At 55.6% G+C, this 17862-nt stretch overlaps 1 long non-coding RNA gene across 4 annotated transcripts; it reads left to right on the top strand.

Moving 5' to 3' along the window:
* The first annotated feature begins 10234 nt into the window (after positions 1–10234).
* Positions 10235–17123, top strand: LOC133344142 (uncharacterized). Of its 4 annotated transcripts, none has more exons than XR_009755313.1 (3): positions 10235–10950; positions 13271–13420; positions 16891–17123. It is a non-coding gene; the product is annotated as an uncharacterized LOC133344142 (long non-coding RNA). The 4 variants fall into 4 exon arrangements; XR_009755315.1 differs by having other exon boundaries at positions 10236–10950; positions 13271–13394; XR_009755314.1 differs by having other exon boundaries at positions 10237–10950; positions 13271–13368.
* Positions 17124–17862: the final 739 nt, after the last annotated feature.

The raw sequence follows: 17862 nt of genomic DNA, 5'->3' as shown, positions 1-17862 counted from the left end.
CCCACACAGAGACCCATAGACTCACACAGAGACCCATAGACTCACAGAGAGACCCATAGACCCACACAGAGACCCATAGACTCACACAGAGACCCATAGACTCACACAGAGACCCATAGACTCACAGAGACCCATAGACTCACACAGAGACCCATAGACTCACAGAGACCCATAGACTCACACAGAGACCCATAGACTCACAGAGAGACCCATAGACCCACACAGAGACCCATAGACTCACACAGAGATCCATAGACTCACAGAGAGACCCATAGACTCACAGAGAGACCCATAGACTCACACAGAGACCCATAGACTCACAGAGACCCATAGACTCACACAGAGACCCATAGACTCACAGAGAGACCCATAGACCCACACAGAGACCCATAGACTCACACAGAGACCCATAGACTCACAGAGAGACCCATAGACTCACAGAGAGACCCATGGACTCACACAGAGACCCATAGACTCACACAGAGACCCATAGACTCACACAGAGACCCATAGACTCACAGAGAGACCCATAGACCCACACAGAGACCCATAGACTCACACAGAGACCCATAGACTCACAGAGAGACCCATGGACTCAGACAGAGACCCATAGACTCACACAGAGACCCATAGACTCACACAGAGACCCATAGACTCACAGAGAGACCCATAGACCCACACAGAGACCCATAGACTCACACAGAGACCCATAGACTCACAGAGAGACCCATGGACTCACACAGAGACCCATAGACTCACACAGAGACCCATAGACTCATAGAGAGACCCATAGACTCATAGAGAGACCCATAGACTCACACAGAGACCCATAGACTCACACAGAGACCCATAGACTCACACAGAGACCCATAGACTCACACAGAGACCCATAGACTCATAGAGAGACCCATAGACTCACACAGAGACCCATAAACTCACACAGAGACCCATAGACCCACACATAGACCCATAGACTCACACAGAGACCCATAGACTCACAGAGAGACCCATGGACCCACACAGAGACCCATAGACTCACACAGAGACCCATAGACCCACACAGAGAGCCATGGACTCACACAGAGACCCATAGACCCACACAGAGAACCATAGACTCACACAGAGACCCATTGACTCACAGAGAGACCCATAGACCCACACATAGACCCATAGACTAACACAGAGACCCATAGACTCACAGAGAGACCCATAGACTCACACAGAGACGCATAGACTCACACAGAGACGCATAGACTCACACAGAGACCCATAGACTCACACAGAGACCCATAGACTCACACAGAGACCCATAGACTCACACAGAGACGCATAGACTCGCACAGAGACCCATAGACTCACACAGAGACCCATAGACTCACACATAGACCCATAGACACAGAGACTAACACAGAGACCCACAGACTAACACAGAGACTCATAGACCCGCAAATAGACCCATAGACTCACACAGAGACCCATAGACCCACACAAAGACCCATACACTCACACAAATACCCACAGACTCACACCTATACCCATAGACCCACACAGACCCATAGTCTCACACAGATCCACAGACTCACAGAGAGACCCCATAGACCCACACAGAGACCAATAGACTCACACAGAGACCCGGAGACTCACTTAGGCTAAGTTGTAATTAAACTGGGTTCTAAGGTTTAGTGAGTTCACGGTCTCAGTCAGGTTACCAATTACCGCACAACATAATAAAAGAACATCAAATAACAAAATGTGTTTTTGTATGACTGTAATCTTTAGATAAATTCCAACTCTGAGAATTATAAAAAAAAAAAACTGCATCAGCTTGTCACGCGACAAACGCATCGTATTTTATAGCGGAGTATGGGAAAGCATGCCACCTTCTGGAGAGAGAATACAAATGCCACTTAAAGGATTTGTGGGGGGGGGGGGGGAGTTACGTGAGAATCCTCTTGCTCAGATATTACCAGACACGTGGTGATTATTTATCAGTAAACACGGAACGTTGGAGCAACGTTGATCCAACGTTCATCCATAATAACAGCCTTGGTGAATTTAAGAAGCACGGTTAACTCTGATCTGTTATGAATTTGATAGCAGTGCCATGTGTTGCTGACCGCTTTACTCTGTTGGGGGGCCTTTGGGTCTTTTGTTCAGCAAGTGAGAAAACGAAAAAAACAAGGCTCGCTAATCTTAAGGCGATGCGATTATTGTAACCAAGTGATCTTTGAAACCTGCTGAGATAACGTGACCGCAATGAACCACCCAAGGGGTCTGACCTTGCGGGAAAGGGGACAGCTCTGATAGTTCAGGACAAGCAAACTCTGGACCTGTTTCACAATTTAGTGTCCCATCAGAAACCTCACAGAGACCAAGCAACACGACGGAATACTTGGCTCCCCAACACAAACACTCCTCCTCCAACCGCCTTGTCAGCTGCCTTGTCACCCGCCTGTCACCCGCCCGTCACTCGCCCGTCACCCGTCGGGCTGGGAGTAATTCACCCTTTGCCCGGCTTAAGTTTGCCAAGTTCTCTCTTTTCGTCACGAGTTTCAACTCAACGCACACAGAAACATGCGGAAGGTCATTATCATCGTCACCATCAGCGAAGAAGAAGAAGACGAAGAAGAAACACACTGACTCAGCCTCTTGTGCATTGATGCAACGAAACAAATAAAAGCCGCCGGTAGTTCCTGGAGAACTGTACCGCCTGTGATTTCCGTCTGAGGCCATCAAATAAAGAGTTGAGCAGATGTGACGGAGCTCCCTGGCAAGGCAGCAGGCAGTGAGACGCACAGACGTTGCAACGGAGCCCGGGTTAGTCCTCGGCCGAGCTCGTCAGCGCTGCGTAGTCATCCCCATGACTGCTCACTGCTGCAAAGCCTTGACTCTGGGTGACCTTTTACCAACTTCCATGCTATTCTGGAGGTCCCCCGCTATTGTCCCGGCTCACGCCGACAACACGATCCGATGTGTCGATGACGAGACAGCCTCCAATGACTGCGACCAGAATGATGTCCCGCGATCGCACACTCGCGCGGGGTTTAGCGGCCCCCGCGGTGTTTCGGCTGCGCGCGACTTGGTCGTCATTTCAACAGACTCCGTTCCCCGCTCCCCCTTCCTCGCGTTCTATGTACGTTACGTTGAACTTCTTTCGCACCGTACGTAGCCAACCGTGCTCATCGGAGGTGCGGGAGGACAATAAACTAAACACAAAGAAATGCGTTTGTCAACCGAGATGATATAAAAGTGCATAGCTCCAGCGGCTTCTTAATATCGGAAGGGAAGAGCGTTCCAGACGGCCGCAGAAGCGCATCCGATGGCCTCGCCAGACAGCCGCCGCTGCTGCTACTGCTGCCAGGATGAGCGGAGTTGGCGTGACGATGTTTGTTTATAGCTCCTTGACGAGCTCAGCATGGTGGCATTGTCGTTCATTTGTGGCGAGCGCGTCGTGTGAGCCCTGCTCCTCCTGAGACGCATCTCGTGATGTTTGTTCCCTGCTGGGGGTATCCCAACTTCCCTTTCCGCCTTCCTCTTCCCGATGTATTTATTTATGCCCCTCCCGTTAACCCCACTCCACCCCGTGTATTGTTGTTGTTGGTTTAAGTGTATTTGTGTTTGTTCAAAGGTGAGTTTGGCTGCGTGGCTAACCGAGTAGAAGCTTTCGGGAGGTCGTGAGTCCAATTCCTGGTCGAAGGTGGAGTGGGTGGGGTGGGTGGGTGGGGTGGGTGGGGTGGGTGGGTGGGGTGGGGTGGGTGGGGTGGGTGGGCTCAGCCCACCCTCGCTGCCTCCCCCCTGCCGCCCATACAATAGATCCCGCTTTGCGAGAGGTAGATCAACAGTGGTTATGCTATGGTTACACTTTCCCCGCCACACGAACGTGGAGTTTGCACCACTGGCACTGCAGAGCTTGTAAACGGGAGATGATCACCAATGCCTCAATGCTCATTGGAGCAGGGAACTCAAATCCACTTTTAATAATTATCAACATCGACCGTGATGGTTAGTTAGAGAAAAGCAAGAAAATGATTATCTCTTGGTAACAACAAATAAAAATACCCCTCGACAAATTCGTCAATAATAAGACTGTGTGTGGCCTTCAAAGGAAACAACAATATAGAAGATACGACGTTTCGGGGAATGGCCCTTCTTGAAGGCATGTCGTGTCCCAGTGTATTTACGACCGGCGGCTCGCTCGCCACGCGTGTTCCCATAAGCCACAGCAGACAGTATCTAATTTGAATAAACGTTGATTATTTTTTTGGATGGTTAGGTCGCTATGTCCAGGGATGATGTGGCCAATACTCGTGTCGTTAAGAACCCTTCACCACCCGACTTGCCACGCTCGCGACCACATCTTATTCGGCGATTCGAGCACACCACAAAGGTATGTACGATCCTTCGGAACCCAGCTTGAATACCGACGGCTCCCACACTGGCCGATGAAAGCGACGCGTCCGATATCCGAAGAAACGGCCCAAAGCGTGCTGGGTAGCTGCCTTGTTTCAATTCGGGGTACCCCCCCGCCCTCGCTTCCACCCCCCCTGACCTCCAGCTGCGTGGACCCCCCTTTACCCATCAGCCAACAGGGAGGGGTTATGTCACCTGATATTGACCACGGCAAAGGGGACCCAGGCTGGGTTAATGATTGCCCGAGCACGTGACCCATGCAGGGGTAAATATTAACCCAAATGGGACCCCGCACGACCCCGCCAACTAGCGGGCCTTAGAGTGGAACGGGGACAGGATTGGAGTGGGTTCAAGGTTCGTCTGGGTCCACGATCGGTGTGGGTCCAGGATTAGTGTGGGTTCCAGGACGAGCGAATTATTCGCCTCGCACATGGTTTAATCCACAACCTGGCACATGGTGTAATCCACAAGCTCGCACATGGTGTAATTCACAACCTGGCACATGGTGTAATCCACAAGCTCGCACATGGTTTAATTCACAACCTGGCACGTGGTTTAATCCACAAACTCACATGCATGGACGACAGAGACAGCCTCCCCCATCTGTATTGGTTTAACGCAAAGCTCCGACATGCGGGTGTCTCGTCAGCAGGGTTGCTCCGTTCACGCCTCGCACACCGATCGCGATCGCCGCGCAGCTCCCTGAAGACGTAGGAGGAGGGGGGGAAGGGGGTGGGGGGGGTGAAGGAGTGGTGGAGGAGGAGGGCAGAGGAGCGAAGTCCGAGAGAGCGAGGAGAGGGATGGGGGGGGGAGATGATGTACAATGAATCAGGGAGCACGGTACCGGACGCTGGGAGCAGAAAGCTGGGAGCAAGAGCGGTGGGGGGGGGAGGGGGGGTTGCCTGGGATTTGTAAACATGGATCGGGGAATTGGGAGCAGGAATCAGAGAGCTGAGATGAGGAGGAAGGAGCAGGGAGGTTGCAGCCGAGGACTGAGCTGAGAACGGGGAGCAGCTACAGGGGAACAGCGGGGGGGGGGGGGGGACACGGAGAGGACAACGCAGCGGTTGACGTCAGGGATCAACCATCGGGGAGCAGAGATCGGGGGGGGGGGGGGCAGGGACCAGAGATCGGGGGAGCAGGGACCAGCCAGCAGAGGGGGCGGCAGGGATGCGGGGAGCAGCGATTGCGGACTTTGGAGCAAGGATCGAGAGAAGTGGGATCAGGGAGCCGGGATCAGCCAGCAGGGAGGAGCGGGGAGGTGGTGGGAGGAGGTGGGGGCGGGGGGCTGTGACCGGGGTCACGCGGAATCGGCGTGCACAGCTGATGCGATCTGGGCTCCCACGTGGCCGCGTTCACAAGGGGTGGCCGTGGTGTGCCTCGACACGGCGCTGTTCGTCACCCCCACACCCCCCTCCCCCCAAGGGCGAGCAGCAGGTGTCCAGGCGTACCTGTCCGCGTCTCATCTGTCACCTGTGTCAATACGCGGCCATGAACTCTGCTAGCGCGGGTTGGTGTTTGTTTCTGTTTGTGTGTGGGGAGCGGTAGTGTGACGCGGTTAGCGCGCTGCGCTACGAACCGAGTTTGATTCCCGCTCACGGCCAACACCAGTGACGATTATTTGAATCGGTCCTGGGCCTCAGCCTCAAATGACTACTTGGTGCGGTGTGTAGTAAACATCGCCACTAGGGAGACAAAAGCGGCCGGGCGTGGTGCTGGCCACCCACCCCCTCGTGTGCCGTGCCGGCCTTCATAGGTGCTCGCTAACAGCACTTGCCCCAACGGTCTGTTAAGGCTATACGGGGGATCTTTATCTGCGAGTATGGCGGTGGCGCAGTGGTTAGAGCGGACATCTGAGAGAGGAAAGGGGGTGGTGGGGATGGTGTCAGAGGTCGCGAGCGGGAATCGAACTCGGGTCGTCGGGTTCGTAGCGTAGCGCGCTAACCACTGGGCCACCGCTCTTCGCATTCAAATACAAAGACTCCCCGGGGTAGACTTTTAACAGACTGGTCGTTAGCGAGCACCTGTTAAAGCAGTCATTGAATCCTAAGGGGTGGTGTTGTCAGCACCATGGCCGGCTTGCCTTTGTCTCCCCAGTGCTGATAATCACATGCCATATCCAGTACTCATTTAAAGCCGAGTCGACCTAGGGGTGGCCCAGTACAGGGTCGTCTATAATCACTCGTCCACCGATGTTAGCCGGTGCCGGGAACCGGACACCTGGTTTGTCATTCGAGTGTGGTCAGCACAAACACAGAAACACACAAAGACAAAGGTATCCGTCATAGCCTCTACAAACGTGGGACAAGTACTGTTACGAAACCATCCCATGAAGGTCGGCGTGACACATGCAGGGAAAAACCGAAGGACCCCGAGAAAAATCGACGCGACCACGGGGTGAGAGAGAGAGAGACACGCAAACTACAAATATACAGCAGCAGGCGTCAGGATCGATATCGAACCCACGACCTCCTGTATACTCGGCGAGGTAGTTAACATCTCCCAGCCACCGCGTCGCCCCATCCAAGCAACGCGTTCACTCGAATCAATTCCACACTGTGATGGTGCTGTTTGTTGCAGGCCGCAATAATGAGTCTAGTTTGTCAGAACCAAAGTGCAACATCGTCCCCTACTGCATCACTACCCGTCCGTGAAACAGCAGCGGCTTCCTTCGCGATGATCGTCATGAGCCATGCAAAATGACAGCGCCAATACGCTTGATTGGTTGAATGGTTGATTCGATTATTGATTGGTTGCTAGGTTTATTGATTGCTTAATTGGTTGCTAGATTGTTTGATTTCTAAATTGGTCTATTTTGATTGGCTAATTGTTTGATTGGAATATGTATTGGTTGATTTATTTATTGGTAGGATGATTTGTCGGTAGGCTGGTTGATTGAGGTGACGCGTGGAAGGAATGTTTCTCTTGTGTCGGTGAGTTAATTTGTGAGGGCCGTGCACATTCGCAGCAGGTGGCTCGCTCCAGGCGTGCCACCTATTGTGTCGATACATATTTAAAGATGGCTCGTGAAAAGCAGCCTCAGAAGGGGGCCATCTGTTCAGCAGCACGCGTCAAGCGTGTGCAACAACAACACCACCACAACAACACCACCACCACTACCACAACAACACCACAACACCACCAACACCAACACCACAACAGCCCGGCCGAGTCTGTTGAGGGCTTCAGCCCCGAGCTGGGAGAAGCGTGGTGGAAGAGACGGGCCAATGGAGCCGGGAAGTGAGACGAGGGGACATCTGCTCAGCCCGATCACGTTGAGCTTCAACTGCTGCTCGTGCTGCTGCTGCTGCGTCGACTGTGGTGCCCCCTGCTGAAAGCACTGCTGCTGTGTGGTGCACACATGCCGCTAGTGCTGCTGCTGCTGCTGCTGCTCTAGCAGCGGGCTACGAGTGTGCTGGGGGTGGTGCTGGACACTCGGTGAGCGTGGAGAAGTTGGCCACGAGTATACAGCGAGCGAAGGAGGAGGGGGTGTCTGATGGAGGGTGTCTGATGGAGGGTGGCCCATGAGCTTGCCACTCACTGCTTGTCACCTCTTGTGTGCGACCCTGACCAGACCATGACGGACCCAAGTCTCTGGGTGCTCGTTTTCCACTGCCTGGGCAAGGGTGTGTGTGTGTGTGTCATGGTGTAAGGCAAGGCATGGTGTTTCTTTGGAGGATGTGGCAGTGACCACTAAACTACCCCACATCCCTTCGCCTGGATGAACAGATAATAAATTGCTCAGACCCTTTGTACTGCCTGGTTTGGTTTTTTTGTGATCGCCCGCGAAGTGCAGTCTGACACCCTGGGCTTTAGCTCACCCTGGTGGACTCTGTTAGTAGTGACGCCGATATTGGTGACCCACCGTTAAGTTTGCTTGGTTGAATGGCAGATAGAGTGGTTGATTGAAGTATTGATTGATTTGGTTATTTATTGCTTTGTTGATTGGTCGATTGATGTGATGGTTGCCAATCACTGTCGGGGCCAAGGAGAGCGGGCACGCAGTTAAGAGAGGCACAAACACAAAGCCCTCCCGTATAGCCTGCGACACAGTTGTGGACAAGTGTTAGCGAGCGCCTATCAAGGCCAGTAAGACGCGAGTGGGTTGGTGGCTGGGACCAGGACCACGCCTGGCCGCCTTTGTCTCTCAAGTGGCGATGTAGACGCACCGCGCCAGGGACTCCTTTAATGCGGAGTCGAGCGAGGGGAAGCCCAGGACACGAGCAGCCGCCGCTCGCCGCGAGGTGGCGGTGATGTCACCTCCGCTCAAGTGGCCCCAGACGTGGTGCAGTTTTTGAGGTCCACGTGGTTTTGTGTTGACTTGCTAAAACGCACAAGCGAGCACCTATTAAAGTTGACGGCGCACGAGAGTGGGTGACGAGCAGCCACCTTTGTTTTCAATATTTAAGGCCGAGTTGACCTAGGGGAGGCCCAGCCGGAATTAACTTCTGGTCTCCACCGGGTTCGTAGCGCAGTGCGCTGATTACTGCAATACCGCTCCCCTAACACACACGTACTAATGTACAAAGACAAAGACCCCCCGTATAGCATTAACATACTGTAAGGGCAAGTGCTGTTAGCCAGCACCTATAAAGGCCGGCACGGCACACGAGGGGGTGGGTGGCCAACACCACGCCCGCCCGCCTTTGTCTCCCCAGTGGCGATATTTACACACCGCACCAGGCACTCATTTGAAGCCGAGTCGATCTAGGGGAGGCCCAGGACCGGTTTAGATATTTGCCATCGGTGTTGGCCGTGAGCGGGAATTGAACCCGTGTTGCCAGGCTCCCCCCTAACGCACACACACGAATGTACACACACGCATGTACACACAGACGCTGACCTGGCCCTGGGCCTCCCCTACGTAGACTCAGCCTTACATTCGTATCTAAATGATCAGTTCCGGAGGAACGAAGGCGATCCGGCGAGGTTCTGACCACACCGACCCTTTCTGTCGTACCTAATAGGTGCTTGCTAACAGCACTTGCCTGGGCAGCTATACGGGGATCTTTGTCTTTGTGTGGAGGTTCGGGAAAGAGGTCCCGGGCGGAGCGCGCGCGCCCCCTGGTGACGCCCATCACTGTGAACAGTCCCCGCAGCTGGTCACTGCCCTGCTCCCTCCTGCTCCCTCCTGTTCCCTCCCTCTCTCTTGCTCCCTCCCTCTCTCGCTCCCTTCTCTCTTGCTCCCTACTCGCTTTCTCCCTGCCCCTCCTGCTCCCTCCCTCCCTCGCTCCCTTCTCTCTTGCTCCCTCCCTCTCTCGCTCCCTACTCGCTTTCTCCCTGCCCCTCCTGTTCCCTCTCCCTCCTGCTCCCTCCTGCTCCCTCCTGCTCCCTCCTGCTCTTTCCTAGCTCCATCTCGCTCCTGCTCTACTGTCCTCCTGCTCCCACCACCACCATCACCATGACTACCATCACTACCATCGCCATGACTACCATCACCATGACTACCATCACTACCATCATCATCACTACCATCACCACCACTGCAACCACCATAGTTATCATCATCACCATCACCACTACCACCACAACCACCATCGCCGTCATTGCCATCATCAACGACACCAAAGACAAAGCTCCCCCGTATAGCCTGTATCAGGCAAGTGGTGTTCGCGAGCACCTATTAAGACCGCAACACCAGGCCGCCTACGTCTCCGACGTTTAAGGCTGAGTCGACCTAGGGGAGGTCCAAGAGCGGTGCAGACATGACTACTATATTATTCTGGTTTACCCACAACTCTTCTTCGTCAGGAGGGTCCTACCAAGTTTTGAGCAGTAGAGAGGATGGGGGGTGGGGGCGATGATTGCCATATGCGGTTTTACAATCGAGTACAGTACTCTCATTTTGCGCAGTGTTAAGCAGCGCGGCTGCTGGATGCCAACCGCGAACCTCTGTCACGTGCGGGAAGTCGTCTCGCCGCGTTCGAAGCGCAATGCGCTAACCGTTGCGCCACCGCTCCACTTCCCCCCCCACCACCCACGGCCCCCCACCCCCCACAGCCCTCCTCCCCTTCCCCCCCCCATCGCTGTTTCCTGCCGGGAACCGTGGAACGGCAACTGCGCAACTCTTTGAGTGAATACGACACGAGCAGGGGACTCACTCACACACTCACTCATGAGTCGTGACTGGCTCACACACTGGCGCACACACTGGCTGATCCTGGCTCACACACTGGCTCACACACACTGGCTCACACTCACTCACACACTCACATACACTCACACACCGGCTGATACTGACTCACACTCACACACACATCGACTGATACTGGCTCACACACTGGCTCACACACACTGACTCACACTCTGACTCACACCGACTGATACTGGCTCACTCACTGGCTCACACACACTCACACACACTCACACACACTCACACACCGACTGATACTGGCTCACACACACTTACTCACACACTCACACACACTCACACGCCGACTGATCCTGGCTCGCACACTGGCTCACACACTGGCTCACTCGTCGTGACCGGCTCACTGGAGGGGCGCCCGGCTCACACCGACTGTGTCGCGCCAATCGCAGGTAACGGGAAATGAACGGCCGCGTTCCTGAGCCTCACGCACAACACCACAGGCAAAGATCCCCCGTACAGCCTCCGCAGAATGTAGGGGCAAGTGCTGTTAGCGAGTAGCACCTACGAAGGCCGGAACGACACACGAGGTAGTGTGGGTGGCCAGCAACCACGCCCGACCGCCTTCGTCTCCCCAGCGGCGATGTTTACTACACACCGCACCAGATACTCATTTGAGGCCGAGTCAACCTAGGGGAGGCCCAGGACCGGTTCAGATAATCGTCACCGGTGGTTGTCGGTGGCCGTGAGCGGGAATCGAACTCGGGTGGCCGGGTTCATAGCGCAGCGTAGCGTTCACCGCGACCCTACTACCGCTCTAACTCGCTAACACACCCTACAGGAGGTGTTAGCGAGCACCTATTAAGGCCGACAGGGCGCACGAAATGGCTGGGTTTTTTTACACACCGCACGTAGGCACCGTTTAAGGTTGAGTCGACCTAGGACCGGTCCGGAGTGTTACTCGGTCGACACTGATATGTTGGCCGCGAGCGGGAATCGAGCCCCAGGCTCGCCGGGTTGGTGGCGCAGCGCGTTAACCACTGCGCCACCGCTCCCCACACACAGGTCAGTGGCCGTGCTGGCATCATTTTCATCGTCGTCGTCGCCGTTACTTTCGCCACCATGGTCATCGTACTGTACTTGTGTCATGTTCTGCCTCACGCGGGGATGGAGGCGTTCCGTGTAGAATCCCCTCGACTAAACCCCCCCGGACTCCACAGTAATCGCCTCGAGTGGTCAAACCGCCCTGATTGACTTTGGGACCAAACTGCCGCTAGGACGCATCGGGCCCCGACTGCCGAGCGCGTTGGCTGTCACGAGGGCCCACGATGGCCGATGGCTGATTCGGGAAGACTCAGACACTGCGCATTCATCAAGAACACTGCCCCGAAATCAAAGCGTGTAAATCGCGGGCTCTGAAGAAGGGACGTTGCCAGAAACGTCGCCTATTATATATTGTTATTTTTAAGACCACACACAGGGTTGTTGTTGTTGTTGACGAGTGTGCTGAGTTGTTTGTGCTCACGCAGCACTACCAACGCAGCTGTAGCAGCAGCAGCATCGCCAGCAGAATCTGTGTGGTTGATGATGATGAGATGATTATCGGAGTTGTTATTCAATCATCGGTAAACCGGTAACCGTTTTCCGAATCGATAACCGGTTCAGAAAGTTGACGGTCGATCAGTCTCCCGGTGGAATCGTTTGTGGAATGGTTTTGAGTGATGGAGGAGGCGGAGGAGGCAGTTTGAGTGGATGGGGAGGAGGAGGCAGTTTGAGTGGAAGAGGAGGAGGCAGTTTGAGTGGAAGAGGAGGAGGCAGTTTGAGTGGAAGAGGAGGAGGAGGCAGTTTGAGTGGAAGAGGAGGCAGTTTGAGTGGAGGAGGAGGATGAAGTTTGAGTGGATGGGGAGGAGGAGGCAGTTTGAGTGGATGTGGAGGAGGAGGCAGTTTGAGTGGATGAGGAGGAGGAGGCAGTTTGAGTGGAAGAGGAGGAGGCAGTTTGAGTGGATGGGGAGGAGGAGGCAGTTTGAGTGGATGAGGAGGAGGAGGCAGTTTGAGTGGAAGAGGAGGAGGCAGTTTGAGTGGATGGGGAGGAGGAGGCAGTTTGAGTGGATGGGGAGGAGGAGGCAGTTTGAGTGGATGAGGAGGAGGCAGTTTGAGTGGATGGGGAGGAGGAGGCAGTTTGAGTGGAAGAGGAGGAGGCAGTTTGAGTGGATGAGGAGGAGGAGGCAGTTTGAGTGGAAGAGGAGGAGGCAGTTTGAGTGGATGGGGAGGAGGAGGCAGTTTGAGTGGATGGGGAGGAGGCAGTTTGAGTGGATGGGGAGGAGGCAGTTTGAGTGGATGAGGAGGAGGCAGTTTGAGTGGATGTGGAGGAGGAGGCAGTTTGAGTGATGGAGGAGGAGGAGGCGGAGGAGGCAGTTTGAGTGGATGTGGAGGAGGAGGCAGTTTGAGTGATGGAGGAGGCGGAGGAGGCAGTTTGAGTGGATGTGGAGGAGGAGGCAGTTTGAGTGATGGAGGAGGAGGCGGAGGAGGCAGTTTGAGTGGATGGGGAGGCAGTTTGAGTGGATGGGGAGGAGGAGGCAGTTTGAGTGATGGAGGAGGCGGAGGAGGCAGTTTGAGTGGATGTGGAGGAGGAGGCAGTTTGAGTGATGGAGTAGGAGGAGGCGGAGGAGGCAGTTTTCTGGCTTCGGCCGATGCGGCTCCGCCACTGCGCCCCAGGCGTCACGCGGGACATCTCAGATCTGAGATTTCCCGCGTGATATTTTTGACTCGCAGAGCCCCACGGAGAGTCACGGAGGAGGAGGAGCGGTGTGACAACGAGGAGTGACGACGAGGAGTGACGACGAGGAGTGACGACGAGGTGTGACGACGAGGTGTGACGACGAGGAGTGACGACGAGGTGTGATCACGTGGTGTGACGACGAGGTGTGACCACGTGGAGTGACGACGAGGAGTGACGACGAGGAGTGTGCGCACAGCTCCCTCCTGCGCTCTGGCAGGGGAGCGAGGGAGCCCCGTAACCGGCGTGCTTCCCGATCTGATGCAACAACTCCGTCAGTGCTGAGAGTGGTTGTGTGTGTGTACGTGTGTGTAGGCCTTTGTGTGTGTGTACTTGTGTGTGTGTACGTGTGTATGTACTTGTGTGTGTGTAGGCGTGTGTGTGTACGTGTGTAGGCGTGTGTGTGTGTACTTGTGTGTGTGTACGTGTGTGTGTACGTGTGTGTACGTGTGTGTAGGCGTGTGTGTGTGTACTTGTGCGTGTGTACGTGTGTGTAGGCATGTGTGTACGTGTGTGTAGGCGTGTGTGTACGTGTGTGTGTACGTGTGTGTACGTGTGTGTAGGCGTGTGTGTGTGTACTTGTGCGTGTGTACGTGTGTGTAGGCATGTGTGTGTACGTGTGTGTAGGCGTGTGTGTACGTGTGTGTACGTGTGTGTGTGTACTTTTGTGTGTGTACGTGTGTGTACGTGTGTGTGTGTGGGGGAGCGGTGGTGTAGCGGTTAGCGCGCTGCATTACAAACCTGGGGACCCCGGTTCAATTCCTGCTTACGGCCAACACCGTTAACGATGATTTGAAAGGGTCCTGGGCCTACCCTAGGTCGGCTCAGCCTCAAATGAGTATCTGGTGTAGTGTGTAAACATCGCCACTGGGAAGACAAATGCGACCGGGCGTGGTGCTGACCCCCACCCCATTTTGTACCGTTCAGGCCTTCATAGGTGCTCGCTAACAGCACTTGCCCCGACAGTCTGTTGCAGGCTATATTCGGGATCTTTGAGGCTGTGTGTGATTGTCTTTATTCAATGTCGCTTATTGTACGTGTGTATGCGTGTGTATGCGTGTGTATGCGTGTAATGGTGTGCTACTAAGAGGTGGGGATCTTACCATCAGCCCAACCAAAACAATGCACCTGGCTGGGTATTTTATATTATCAAACATTACCACAAGCTCAACTCCCCTTGAGTGACGGGGCAAGTTGTGGAGTGATTGGAGGAGTCCTTGACATGGGCAGTGTGCTCATGAGCGGCTCTGCGTGGCAGCAGAGATCTCAGTCCGAACCAGTCGAGTGACATCTGCCCATGGGTTGCGGGAACGCTGCGTGGAATGTCCACATCCTGTCACTCCGTACAAATCTCCGGAGTTGTTCCGCAACAGTTGTGCCCTCTCTTCTCTTCTCTACGCTTGCAAAAAACTGCTGTGTGGGCATAAAACAATCAGGCTGGCCTCTGCCTGTCACCCATCCTGGGTTTAAACAGACTGGATTGTGTGAGGAGCTCACAGATCCTTGAAACATCTGGACACATTCCCAAGTGCACAATATTATTATCAGAGAGCCTACAGCAGGCAATGCCGTGTTGGCTGGGTCATGTAGCCCCCATGTCCAGTCACCGCATGCCAAAGCAGCTTCTGTTTGACCGGAAGAGGGGGCTAAACGGGCGCGGCACGGGCTAGAGACAAGATGGGTTGATGTGGCACAGAAGGACGTGTAGCTGAGTGGATTGCTGAGATGGGCCTCCATGGAAGAGCCTCGTGAAGGACGCTACTGGGCAGTTGGAGGCAGTCGCCCTCCAGCAACAGCGGAGGGCGGAGGAGCGACGCTCACAACAACGATCGGAGCTGCGGGTGGATAAAGCACAGCCAGTTGGCGCAGTGGGGAGTACAGGTGGTGCCAGTGATCTCAGCAAGTAAACCCATAGCACCTGGGTCTGTCCCGTGACCTGCCAGCGAGCCTTACACGCTGCACGTGGTCCTCAAAGTGCACCTAGCCTGGCACAAGCGCTGTGGTGATGTCAGTGGCACGCAGTGGCGAATGCCAGCGGCTGTTGTGTCGAAGAGTGTCTTTCTGTCCACTGCTCTCTCTTCTTCAGCCACTGCCGACAGCCGAGTGCTCTCTGCACGTGTCGCCTGTGGTGGTGGTGGAGTTGTTGTGTCAAGCTCGTGGGGGTTTCCGTTGCGCACTGTTATTCTGTCCGGGCGGGATGTCTCGTCGTGATCAAAGTTGCCAGCAGTCGAGCTGCATGAGGCCCACGGTGTCGGATCGTGGACTGCACGCGCAGCTCCCAGAGGCAGACTTTGCGGCAGTGAGCGGCGTCGCCCACGACCCCGTACTGACGAGTCGCCGCTGCAGTCGAGCGATGCGTCCATCATCGCGGTTGAAGATGGATTTCTTGAGAACCGCAGCTCTCGTTTGTTGTCCTCCCCCCGCACCTCCGTTGAGCGGGGTTGGCTACGTACGGTGCGAACGAAGGCCTACGCACCAAACCCGGCCCCTATCACTGCCTATCACTTGTCTCTCATTCGGCCTAAATTTGCGCAAATGTTAAGTTGACGGTGACCCAAGACGGAAGGCAGCCCCCTGCCTCGCGAGCTCGTGATGCTGTTGGGGGAAAATCACAGGGGCAGAGTGCGTTTCAAAAACATAAAACATATCTCTGGCTGTCCGCCCGATGATGCTAGCTGTAATTACTGGTGAAACTTCGTACTCAGATTGTAAATGCTGTACTAGTAACGAATTGGCCACGTTCTTCTGTTTACTTAACAAACCTTCCAATCGGTTGGCGATCGGTTTAACGACATTTATATTTACGCGATTTAACCCAAACAAAAACTCTTATGGAAATGTATATTTATACACGTTTGCGTCTGTGTGCAGGAAATGTGTGCAGGCACCAGCGTTGCACATATCTCGCTCTCTCTCTCGCCTGTGAAGGAAGTCGTCAATCTCACAATCTGTACTTTCACAGATGCTTTTATTGCTGCGCGAGTGTGTGAGAGAGGCTGGGTGCGTGTGCGTGGAGTGATAACGTAGCGGTCAGCACACTGCGCTATGCACCTCGCGACCCGGGGTCGATTCACGCTCACGGCCAACATCGGGGGCAAGTGTTTGAACCGGTTCCTGGGTCTCGTCTACGTCGACTGAGTGTTAAATGAGTCTGGTGTCTGCTGTGGTGTTTACATGTCGAGACTGGGCTAACAAAGGCGACCGGGCGTGGTGCTGGCCACCCACCCCCTCGTGTACCGTTCCGGCCTTCATAGGTGCTCGCTAACAACACTTGTCCCTACAGTCTGTTAAGGCTATACGGGGGAACTTTGTGTGTGTCTGTGTGTGACTGTGTGTGACTGTGTGTCTCTGTGTGTGTCTGTGTGTCTGTGACTGTGTGTCTGTGTGATTGTGTCTGTGTGTGACTGTGTATATCTGTGTGTGACTGTGTGTGTGTGTGCGTTAGTGTGTGAATATGACTATGGCCGTGTGTGTCTATGTGACCATGTGACCGTGTGGCTGTGTGTCTGTGTGTGACTGTGTGTGTCTGTGTGTGTGACTGTGGCCGTGTGTCTGTGCGTCTGTGTGATTGTGGCGGTGTGTCTGTGTGTCTCTATCGCTGCGTGTCCGCGTGCAGTGACGAGAGGAAGCCTCCGCCCCTGGGCGTGAGGAAACGGGAAGCGCAGCACCCACGCCCCTGTTTCCTCCCCCCACCACGCTCCTGCACCCCCCCACGGACCCACCCCACGGACCCACCCCACGCACCTGCCCCCCACGCACCTGCCCCCCACGCACCTGCCCCCCCTCCACGCACCTGCCCCCCCACGCACCCCCCACGTTTCCCCCCCACACCACGCCCTGCTTCCTCCCCCCCCCACGCACCCCCCACGCACCCCCCCACGCACCCCCCACGCACCCCCCCACGCACCCCCCCCACGCACCCGCCCCCCCACGCACCCGCCCCCCCACGCGCCCCCCCCCACGCACCCCCCCCCCACGCACCCCCCCCCACGCACCCCCCCCACGCACCTGCTTCCTCCCCCCACCACGCTCCTGCACCCCCCCCTCACATGCTCCCCACGCCCTTTGCTTCCTGCCCCCCACACTCCTCACCCTCCTGCCCGGCACGGCCCCTCGCACTACCCGCTACTGGACACTCTCGCCCGCTCTTTCTCTCTCTTCTTCTTCTACCATTGCGGCTCTGGGCACTGCTCGTGGCTCTGCTGGTAACCGAGCAGCTGGTGCCGGTGGCTATTCTCCCGCCGGTGCTCCTGGCGCCGCTGCTGCTGCTTGCTGCGCTGCGCTCCGTCTGCCAAGAGCGCCGCCCCCAAGTGCCCGCAGCGGACAGATGCTGCCGGTGCTGCTGGTGCCGAATTCTTTCTGGCCCTCCTGCCAGTGCCTCTGCTGGTCACTGCTGTAGTGCCTGCAGCCTCTCCTCACCCTCCCCCCCCAGCAACTCCACCTTCGCCATGGGTGAGCGTCTGCCGTGTGCGCTGCTGGAGGCGTGCGTGGTGCTGGGCGCCAGCGGTCGGCGCCTGCGTGAGCACGCCGGGCAGGTGAGGGCACCTCACCCGGAGGGCGACGGAGCATTCCTTTAATCCTATCGAGG

The sequence above is a fragment of the Lethenteron reissneri genome, chromosome 19, assembly GCF_015708825.2.
Source record: "Lethenteron reissneri isolate LAM-NWPU_2019-01 chromosome 19, ASM1570882v1, whole genome shotgun sequence".
In the NCBI taxonomy this organism is placed as follows: domain Eukaryota; kingdom Metazoa; phylum Chordata; class Hyperoartia; order Petromyzontiformes; family Petromyzontidae; genus Lethenteron; species Lethenteron reissneri.
Note: the sequence above shows the minus strand (reverse complement) of the source record. Positions and strands in the feature narration are given on the sequence as shown.